Genomic DNA, 12,264 nt, shown 5'->3' on the forward strand with positions numbered 1-12,264 from the left:
TGATGTTAAAGTGAGATAATATGACGAGGACTCATATATAAATTTGACCACAATCGTTGAGTTCAAAACAAATAAATTGAAAATACAAATTGCTTTACCAAAAAAATTGTGAAACAAAATTTTACATCAATATTCAAAAGCAAAGATGAAATGTAAATCCAACAACATCATTATAAACCAAAAATAAAACTTAACACAAAACAAAAATATAATTTAAAAATCAAATCTTTAATAAACAATAAATAATATAAACTAGCAAAAATAAAATCTTTAAAATTACAAGTCCCTTTAAAATTGAAATTTCATCTATCATGACACAACATATACTCATAAAACCTCTTAAAACAAAACCTTTCAAAAATAAATAAATAAAATAAGTAATCAAATTTATTATAATTATTAATAAAATTATAATTAAATTTTATTTATATATTAAATTGTATTAATATTTTTAAAATTATAATAATTTAGATTGTTAATTTATAATTTTGGAATTAATGAAAGTTTTGAGAATGTGATTCCATTATTAGGCGAAGAGATTTATTCTCCACATGTCTTATAGTTCAAACCCAAACAAAACTATGTATAAGTGAGAACAAGACTATATAGGTTTACTTTTAATTTAAATAATATTAAAAAAACAAATTATTCAAAATTAGAAAAGATTATAGAAATTAAAAGAAAAAGTATAATAGTGTAAACGAAATGGAAATTTGTGTGTACTTTTGACCATTACAACAACTCACGAACTACGTTCCCACTTGCATTTACGTGACCATGGGCAGAGGCTATCCTTTCTCCTCGTTTCTTATTTATTCTCGTTTTGTTCATTCATCAGTGTACACTCAGAAAGGAAGCAGAGCAGTGATGGAGGACGTCACGAGATCGAACCTGAAGCTCTCCATGCCCTCCAGAAACATAAGCGTATTGAGGGAACAGGCCTTGGCTGCCTGGCACTTCCAGCCCTCCAAGCACCAAGACACTGACGCTGTGTACTGGATCTTCGAGGCGTCCCGGCGAGCCATGGAAATGATAAGGAGGGCGCTGGAGAGGGAATTGAACTCCACACCAGATGATGATGGACTCATTATCAGGACTTCCAAGGAGGAGAATGCAGGACCTTCCACCAGCGTAGTAACGTCGTCATCCGTGTCCAGTTGTGATCCGTGCAGCCCTTCCCAGGCTGCCCAGGAAGTTTCGGATTCGATGACTCGGGGGAATCGAACCCCGCCTGCGAAGGCGTTGTCGAGATTCCGTAATAATCAGAGATCCATCCCGGTGAGGAATAATTTCATTGGCAAGAGGCGATCGCAGAGGGGAAACAGGGCTCCGATCGTGATTACGAGGGCAGATCGTAATTAATCACTCTCTTTTCTCTCTCTATATTTTAACCTAGTCTCAAAGCAAGTTCTGGTTTGCCTCCCTCAAAAGAAGGCCAAGAAAATATGATAGAGCGTGCATTTTATTCCTGTAAATAAAGGGTAAGAGATTATGTCGTGTGAGCAAATTTTATGTTTGTAGATCGGTTCACTGTATGTTTGAACGAGATTGGTAGTGCTGGGTTTTATACATCCGTATGTTGAATGCTCGTTGAATTATTGAGTTGATCCGTTGTGAGTCTTCGAAGAAAAAGATTCTGTCAAAGGTTCCATATGCCGCTGCAAACAATTCGATATCTGAAGTGATTTGTTGCTGTGCATTAAGCATATTTTAATGATTGAAGCATATTTTATTGGTGAAAGGAGTAAAAACAAAAATGATATCTGGCTCGTGGAAGTATTTGGGTATTAATAAATTGGTGCAAAGTTCATTTACTAAAAACCAAAGTGGGTGGATTTTAGCCATAACATTGAAATCAAGCACTTGCTAGCTAAAGAAATGATCCAATGTTTTAAAGGTTTCCTTGATCAGCCCCATATTCCTAGGCTAGTGGGAAGAATTATTTTGAAGATGTTGGAGTTGTTTTAAATAATAATAAAAAAATTGAGGTTGTTATTAGTTGTATTGTGTTAATGTCCATGTTTATAAGTGTAAGTTGATGTGTTATTGTCTAAATATATTATGCAAAAGTTAAATGATGCAAAATCACAAAGAACAAGTCAAATATTTAAGAGATTAATGTGACTTTTCGTGTTTCGGGAGTCACAAGTAGTTTTTAATAAGGACAAGCTGGCGTGACCCATCATGCTCTAGGAGAATCAGTACAGGTTATTTTATGCAAGGTAAGTTATAGATTTGTCTGCTTAAAACATTTTGTACCCAGAATGCTATCCTAGATAAGTGATGTTGTTGGTAGTTGTAGTGTGCTAATGTCCATGTTTGTAAGTGTAAGTTGATGTGTTATTGTCTAAATATATTATGCAAAATTTAAATGATGCAAAACCACAAGAACACGTCAAATATTTAAGAGATTAATGTGACTTTTCGTGTTTCGGGAGTCACAGGTAGTTTTTAATAAGGTCAAGCTGGTGTGACCCATCATGCTCCGAGAGCATCAGTGCAAGTTATTTTATACAAGGTCAAGTTATAGAATTGTCTGCTTAAAACATTCTGTACCCAGAATGCTATCTTAGATAAGTGATGAAGGTTGCAGAGGACAGTGGATTCAACAGATGGTGGCATTTCCATAGGATGGTTCAGTATTAAGACTGACTCGTTGCACTTCGGGAGGTTGAGAAGCGTCAATTTTGCAAAGCATGTCAATGATGGTCTGAAGCGGTTATGTCTTAAATGGATCAAGTGGGAAGCTCAAAAGTGTGGTGAAGAAAAGAGTGAAATTCGTGAGATTTCAAAGTGGATATGTGTGCTAGTGATGACCATAACAGAGAAATTTGACATAGATTTATCCATTGTTGTAGTGTCTATTTTTTATAATTGTCATGTAAGCATTAAGGGGGGGTATTGTAAGTAATGCTTCCATGACTTCCAAGTTGTCTTGAGTTGTCATTGTGAGTCTCTAGGTGTGATTCTAGAAATAGTTATTTCCCTATGTGTGTGAGTTGTCTACATGTCATAGATCCACTTTCTTCAGATCTTGTTATCTAGAAGTCGGTGATCTAATTCTTATGCATGTAACTTCTTTATGTGATCAGTGAATATAGAGTGCATTTTGAGTTGTGTGTTTAATCGCTCTCTCTGCTCTCTCTCTATTTTCTAATAGTAAGTTTTTTCTTGACTTCCTTTTATTTTAAAAGAAAATCCATGACACTTTGCAACACAAAAATGACTAGAATCCTTGGATATTTAGCCACATAAATCCGAGAAAATATGAACTCCATTGAATCTATGGTTATGAATTGACATAGTAAAAATCGCTGAGAGATCCACATAAATTTTTTTCCAAATTAATCGAATTTGTAGGGACTACTTTGTAGAACAATGCAGAATCCAATGATAAATAGAAACCGAGACTACATAATTTCCAATTTTGACAAAAACATATTTTCACGCGTTGGGTCTCTTGCATGTCTAGGGAGATGTCTTCATACTTATTTATGTGGCTGCTACCTTCCTGTTCGACACTGGTTGCCATCACTTGAACAAACACACATGCAATCTATACTAGTTGGCAGAGGAGATTGCAGAATATACATGAATTTAGAGAAAAGCGACCAGCATTCAGAAATTAAGATACCCACGCTGTTGGAAAAATGGATGTTAAAGTGTATCAAGGTTGTTAAGACGCTGAAAGACCAAGACTTCTGGGGATGACAGATCTGTTTAAATAATTGTTTGTAAAGGGAGTTTCAATTATTTGTAAAGGGAGCATTAGGGGATTTTTGAGGTCTAAAACAGGCCTCCTAAGGAAATTATAAAATATTAGTGGAAATAATAAAATAGGATTGGATTACATCATTAAATTTTAGAGGGAAAAAAGAAAAAAAATACTTTTTCAACTCGTATTTTCAACTTATCTCCTTTTGGGTTTACTCAAATTTTGAGCGGCAACACTCGTTGGATGCATAATTTGATTCTTCATCCAAGGAGTACCCATGTTGCATACTTTTGATGGACCCTGCTACACGAAAAATAAGAAATACATGAAAAACGTTATTTTTTCATATATTTCTCATTTTCCATGTAGAAGGGTCCATCGAAAGTATGCAACATGGGTACTCCTTGGATGAGGAATTAATTTTTTCATCCAACGAGTACTCCTGCACGAAATTTGAGTAAAATCTTAGGGAGGTAAATTTAAAATATGAGTTGAAAAAGTAGTTTTATTATTTTATTATTTTTTAATCCTTTTAATTTTTTACTCCAAAAATGGTGAATCATCCCCCATGGTTGACATCATCATCTTGAATCCTATTGGTTCTTATAAAATTTATTTTGGTTGTACCATTTTCTGAGGAATCCCATTTTAAACCTCAAAATTCCCCTAATGGTTCCAACAAGTTCAGGATGCTCTAGTCTATCTAATTTTTTTTTTTTGGGGGGGGGCGGGGGGGTTAAATTTTTTGTTCTATTTTTTTTTTTTTTAATTTATTAGGGATTTTTTGAATTTATAAGCAGTGAACTCTTCAAAATTTGAGGGTGCTCAATCTATATAAAAAAAATCAAAAACCAGTTGTAAACAATAAAGATGAAAATTTGAAAGAAAGAAAAAAAATCATAGGATTTCCATCAAAATCTCATAAACATATAATACTCATACACTGTCATTAAATATTATCAGATGTATTTGAAAATATGTGATGCAAGAATTGTAATGTTTCAGTATTAAAAAGATTGATAGATATGATAGTAATAATGTTGTTGTAGTATATAAATATTTTTTTTAAGAATTATATATTTTTTATCTGGTAAGTCATTTTGGGTAGCTCCTCGCATCTATGGTTGATGATACCTTCATTTCCTTCAGTCTCCATACTCCTGTAATACTACTTGTTGATCATCATCGTCTTCTTCTCGACCAACCTACACCTTTTTACACACTTTCTCCCTACTATCTCAGACTCTAAGATAACGACTACCCAATCGTCGGGGTGGAGCTGCAGGTGCATCCTCCTCTCAATGTCGCCATCTCTTTGGATGACATTCTGTGACTTATCATTTTGATTCTATCCCCCGTGGAGTGAGGAACAAGATTCTTCACTTGCAAGCTAAAGAATTTGGGGATCAAACATACTTTTCCGACTTTTAAATCAGCAGCATAACCTTCAAGTGGACTCCTGATCCCCACAAATTTCACAAAACGAGGCTTCATTTTCTTCACCCAGTGGCTCTACACCGTCAACTAGAAACCTTGCTTCACATGGTCATCCGTGATAAGCAAGTTGACAACTATAAGTTATTTGCAGGAGAAGAGGAGATTAAATGGATATTGTTGGACATTAGATACAATATGGACGATATCGTGCTAGGTTAACATTGGTGGAGTGCTACTAGGTGTTCGATTCCGACTTCGGATCAGATTTACAGCCTCAAACTCCAGTTGTTATCAATGCTCCAATAGAAGATCCACCTCAAGGCAACTCCAATTCCCTCTCTCTAGTTATTATATTAGATTAAGAGGCTCGCATGGCACTTGACTCTTCATTTTTGAATAGGCTACCCCTAGCTTTCCTATGATTGTATCGTTGTCAAGATGTTGTAGCACGTTATATGGGAACACTGGTTTTGTTTGGATCCCAAAAATCTTTTGAGAGATAAAAACTATCAATGTCATATCAGTTTTCCAATAATGTAAAAATATTTATCAACATAGATCCATATTAAACACAAATCTAACATGAGTCTAGAGAGACCCAATTTTTTCATGTGCAATTTTTTTTTATGAGTAGACATTATTTAAATGTTTTGTATAGTTATTTTTTTTTAGATTTATAAATTTTTTTATTTGGGTCAACATAGCAAAATTTCACTTTAATCCCAAATAGACATAGTTACACATCATAATAGCGTGTAAAATAAGTCTCTCCACTCAATAAAACTTAAAGAAATAAATTATTAAAACAAAAGAAATATAAAAATTAATTTTATAGTTTTAAATATTTTAAAAAAATATTAACCTGATAAAATTAAATATTAAAAACCTCTATTTTACAAAACATTAAATATTGACAACCCTTATTTTATAAAACATTAATACACATGATATAAAATAGCCAAAATTATCATATTAACAACATGCTAAAAACAATAAGTTATTATTATTACATCAACATTTAAATGAATTATGTCTCGAGAAACTTTCATAAAGGGTCAAATGAAATTAGTAAACAAAGTCAGTGATAATGATTTATCAAACATACATGGATATATAAATTTAAATATAAAATTACATTTATTTTAAAATTATAATTTAATTTATTAAAAATGAAAATATAATTATTAATAATCTAAAAAATATATAAATATAAAATTATATTTATTTTAGAATCATAATTTAATTTATTAAAAATTAAAATATAATTATTAATAATCTTAAAAAGACAACTCATATTTATACTATTACAAATCTTCTTTATTACAAAGTGTCATTTGAAATTCTTTATATTATTTAACAAAAACATTAAAATTTAATTAATAATATTTAGATAAAAAGATAAAACAATTTACATTTCTATCATTATAAATCCTCACTAAACCCAACACTAAAATTTAAATTTAATTAATAATATCTGAATAAAGATAATAAAACAAATTACATTTCTATCATTACAGATCCTCACTAAAACCCAATTCATAATGTTAAATAAAAATAATATATCAATCCACATTTATATCATAACAAACCCCCCTGCTCGACAATGTTATTTGAAATTAGTTTTAGTATGATTACAAAAACCCCATTAATAAAGACGGATGTATATTTATATATGCATATGACTTTGAATTAATAATCCTCCTTACGTGACAAGGTCCTTTGAAATCATTTCTAATAAATGAAACACATCAAAACCCGGGTGTCTATATATACATATATGTATATGTATATGTTCATGGCTTTGAATAAGTCCCTTCAAAATATTTACTTGAAGTATTTGGATAAAATTATAAGTTGGGAGTATCTCTCCTTGGGATATGTGGATTTTATAAAGTGTTAATATAGATAAAGGGGTCGTAGGTTTTTCTTTTTATATTTATATTTATATTTTTTATTGCCTGTTGTGTGGTTAAGTAGAGGAATTGATGGAGCACTTGCTTGGCTCTGGTTTGTTCACGGAAGGAGTGTGGGACTAGACGTTTTCTATCTTTGGTATTGCTAATAGGCAGAGAGCTAATTTGCTAAGCACTTTAGGTAATTGGAATTTGATAATTTTTAAAAACCTTGTTGTATGTTGTATTTGGTGCCTGGTGATAGGATTTCTTCTTTAGAACGTGTAGAAGGAAAAGAATGCACATATTTTCCAAGACTAGAAGAGGGTAGTTTCATTGATTAGTTATTTGGTGGTTCATAACATTTAGGAAACCAATTTAGCGACATCCTGGTCGAGGGATGATTGGAAGGTGGTTGACAACAAAGTACTCATTCTAACCCACTTAAACCTTCACCAAAACATGATTGGTCTTCGTCCTAATATGGATCAAATGACCCTATATGCATCAGGTTCATCGTTTGCTCCACCTCCCACAAGATTTATCAAATTAAATTTTCATGGGGCCTCTAAGGGCAATCCGGGGATTGTTGGGTTTGGTGGTCGCATTCAAAGATTCGAGTAATAAAGTAGTACGCCTCTTTTCTCAAAGTTGTGGTCATACTAGTAACAATTTGATGGAATTATTGGCTTTGGAGAAGGGGCTTCTAATTGCAATTCGGGGAGTTTTTTTCCCTTATCCAAGTAGAGGGAGATTCGCAAATGATGCTTAAGTGTCTCCAACACCTCCATGGCCAGCGTCCAAGGAATCTTGACACTTGTTTGAGGTTGGATTTTGGAGGGTATTATTGGGCGTATTAGTGCGTTATTGGTGAAGGTGGATTATGTACTAGCCTCTCATGTCAAGCATGAAGGGAATATCATTGTTGATTTTATGGCTAATTTAGGTTGTCGATCTAGGAAATTGGTGTTGGATGAGTCTTGGCCTCCCTCCATATCAACTGAATTTTTTCAGAAACTCTAGCAATTACTAGACATGGAGACCCTCTCCCCTGATGGGGCTGTTCTCCCATGCGGTAATGACATCTCCTTATGAAGAAAACCTACTCCAACTGTATCCCATTTTCTATGGCATGTCGAAGGTTTGAAGGTGGGTGTTGGGAAGCATACAACTTGTTAACCCATTATAAATGTAGTCTCGTGCCTCTGAGGTGGCGAAATGATGTTTTCTAGGTGAAGGGTGGTGAGGTTGCTCACTCATCTCACTCTATTATAGTGCATCTGGAAGTGTTCACATGGGATTCTATGGTGCATGCAATTGAGCTGGAGGGTATCAACTGCCTTATGTAAGTAGGTGACAAAAGGTATTATGCATTCTAGGTAATATATTGAGTACGCATTAGGTTTTACTACTTTTCTCATGTTCTCTTCAAACGCGAATTTTGTATGTTATGATTGTGGTACTATTATGTTGGGGGCGCAGTCGGTGGTTAATCTTATTGGTGGCGTCTCATGGTGTGTTTGACAATATTCTGGGCTTTCTCTAGTTTCATTTCACGTCGATTCTGTTGGGTACACGGATTTTGTCCCTCTAGGATTTATTGGATGGTTCTTGCCAATCACATCCTGGGTTTTTTCTCTTACCATGTTCGAGTCTTATTTTGGATACATGGTCAATTGTATTTTCTCTTATTGAGGGTATGCACACAAGTTTTTCCTTCAATTTTGTCTACTCCCGAGAGATCTGGATTTTTATGTCCTTAAGATGTCCTGAATTGGGCTACTGTCTTGAATTTGGCCCCTTGTTATGGAAGTGGGGGGGATGGCATAGTGGTTTTCCAGTCATCTGAATTCGGTGTTGTCGTGTGTCTGTCCTCTTCCTTTACTGGTCGTGGTTCATGTGCCTATTTAGTTTGTTCCCCAATTTTGGTCAGTATGCCCCCTCATCAGCACATGATAAGAAGGAGGGGTGGCTTAGGGTCTATGGGCGTCAAGCGCACCCAGCTCTTTGCATTTTGATTCTATGGGTTGTTTTTTTGATGCGATACCTTTGGAGGTGAGGAGAGAAATTCTCCTCCTAGAGGCCAAGGAGGTTTAAGAACGTCCCTATCACTCTAATTCAGAGCTTCAGACGATGGACTTGGATTTGAGAAGGGTCCTAAATCTTGGTAGGTTCAGTAAAAAGTGTCTTCATTTCTTGTATTCCCTCACCTTGCACCAACAAATCGATTCACTTCTCTACCTAATATTCAAGGATAAGTAGGTCACATCTTGTAATTTTTTTCTAGCCTGAAGGATATCAAACGAATGTTGCGAAGTCAACGATTTTGTCTTGAGTATGTTGAGTCTAGATTAGATCGTGTGGAAAATTCCATTCATTAACATTCTACCTCAGGGGACCTCACAAATCCACTTGGAGATCACGAGGATCACATTGACCCTCTTGTTGATAGTGTGCAAGACCTTACTCTTATTTCATCTAATACGAAGTGATTTCTAACCATATGGGATATGTTGTTTTTTGCTACAAAAGCGTGAATGGAATTTTGGTTTCCTTTTTGTTTATTGCAGGCATATTACGGTCCCTCGTGGAGACACTTTTAGTTTGGGCAAGGAACTTGCTGTGAAATTGATTTGATAATTCTACAGTTAAATGTTGGCATATGGCTCCTTTTAGTGGTTGGGCGCACTTGTTTTCAATGGGATTATGCACAAGTCTCCAGCTCTCCTTCTTCTCGTGCTCGGTTGCAACCCCATTTGTACTTGGTTACTGTTTTGTATGGGTGTGCAACATTCTTGTGCCATCATAGGTGTAATATGGCTCTCTCAGCGCTGTCATTGGTGGTTGGACGTATTGCTAGTTGGTAAGATGGGTCTTTTGGTTTTGTTTCTAGTGCTTAAGACTTGTAATATGCTTATCATTTTCAGGGTCTGGTTTGCTCTCCTTTGTAGTCTGGTTTGAAGGTGAAGTTGTAATTGCATCATTTAGGGCTAAGAGCAGTATTACTCTTTGATATGGGTCTGGTTACTATGACTCTTACTATTGTTCATCTTAGTCTTAATGCTTTGTATTGTGTGGATAAATCCATTGGCTACGACTGCTCATTTATGGATGTATATATGTTGTAATGTTTTCAGTGATTAATAGAACCTTTTTGCATCAACTTACAAAAAAATATAGATAAAGTTAAGGACAACTTTTTTAGTTAACAATATCTTATCTCAAACTAAAGTGAATAAAATAACCAATTCTTTTTAGTTTTACTTTAAAGAGAATGTAAAATAAAAAATTATGTATTATTAAAAATTATTTAAAAACTATTTTGAGTTTGTTGTTTATAATTAATAAGTTAAATGTTGAAAAAAAATCAAATTGTTTTGAGTTGTAAATATTGTTTTTTAAATTATTTTGGGTTTGTTGATTACAATTAATAAGTTAAATGTTTTTAAATTTTTTAAGATTGAATCAATATAAACTAGGGTATGTTTTATTAGAAAAATTTGAGAGTAGACATTTTGTTATACATACAAATGTTCTAAGTGCTCTGTAAACAATGTAATGATACACATATAAATACAACAATTTTTTCTTAAGATACACAAATTATTTTGATCACAAAATCATCTAGTTGAGTAAATATCTTCACCACTCAATAATCTAGGAAACTAACTAGTTGGAGAACATCTCTTAAACCAACTAGATCTAACAACCTCCTAAATACTAAGAGAAAAATCTTATTATATAGATGAACTCTAAATAATGACCAATACTCCTAGCAATCCACAAACATGATCACACATAAGACAAGCAGGAGTTACATATTACAACACTCCCCCTTAATAACTACTTGTTTTAATCATCATTAGATGATTTTTTCATCAATATGTTATGTATCACATGATTGACCATGAATTGAATAACCTTGTAATAAAAAAATATGTCTAATCCAACCTAACATTTATATCTTGTGCCTACAAAACATAAACATTGTGTTTGATGAAGTCATTATAAAAAAAGTCACCATCCGCTAGAATACATGGGTCACTAGCCATTGAATCTAGTAGTTCTGTAGGAATTTTTTTCTTGTACATGGTTCAACATCATATCTTCAATCACAAACAATTTCACTCCCATTGCATCATGACCAATCATCATCTTGGGTTTTCTTAGGCTAACCCTTAACCACATCCTAAGTTTCTTTTGGACTACTCGTAACCATAATCTATGTTTTCTTAGGATTACCCTCAACCATTACACTTATGGGTATTTGTGGATAACCCCCAACCATCACATCTAAAGTGGTTTATGTTTACCATGAACAATACATCACATAAAGTTGGTTGTAGCTAACCAAAAACCTTCCACTACCATGAAAAGAGGATTTGGCTTACCACAAACCATTAAGTAGTTTTGACTAACCACAAACCATACACAACATCAAATTACATGAGCATTTTTTCCCTATTAGGCTTATATCAACCCTGACTTAGGTACATAGGATTCTAATACTCCATCCCATGGAGATACTAGGTATTGCAACTTTTTCTTAGACCAATGCTTCCTAGACTTGCTACAAATACAAAGTGTGATTCACATTACAATATGGTAAAGTCTATTTTTATTTAATGCACATCATACAATTCAACTTATTTGTCCACCATTAATCAAACTTCTTTTTCTTTCTCATTTTTGTTGTCTTAGTCTTCATTTGAGTCATGTCCTCATCTTTAGCTTTTGACTTCATATGGATTGGCCTTTGTTCGGATGATAGTTATTTTTAACGTGTTTTTAATTTTACTTCTTCGTCTCATTATAAATCATCTTGGATTTCTCCAGTGGTTTTGCCTTACCGTGAACCATACATCATATTAGGTGGTTTGTCACTTATCATGAACTTCCATCCCTCACAACAAGTGGGTTTTAGAGCACCATAAACTTTTCATGTGGATTTGGATGACCACTAACTATCATGATGGAAAGATGGCTTATAATACACACTCTTACGACTTTCTTCACTATGGGCTTCATCGATGCACTTTCTACTTCTTCCTTTTTTATTTTTTTTCACCTACATAAAACTAAGTATTACATAAACTTTATACGTCTTTATATAAACAATTGATCATTGATGTCCATATCAAAAGAAATTAATCTACTAAGATAAATGGGTGCTATTCATTGTATTCGACATTTCTTTATGAATCTTTCACCTACATAGTT

Source organism: Pinus tabuliformis, chromosome 7 (genome assembly GCF_031772625.1).
Source record: "Pinus tabuliformis cultivar Carrire ecotype Pingquan chromosome 7, CPIR1, whole genome shotgun sequence".
NCBI classification, from domain to species: domain Eukaryota; kingdom Viridiplantae; phylum Streptophyta; class Pinopsida; order Pinales; family Pinaceae; genus Pinus; species Pinus tabuliformis.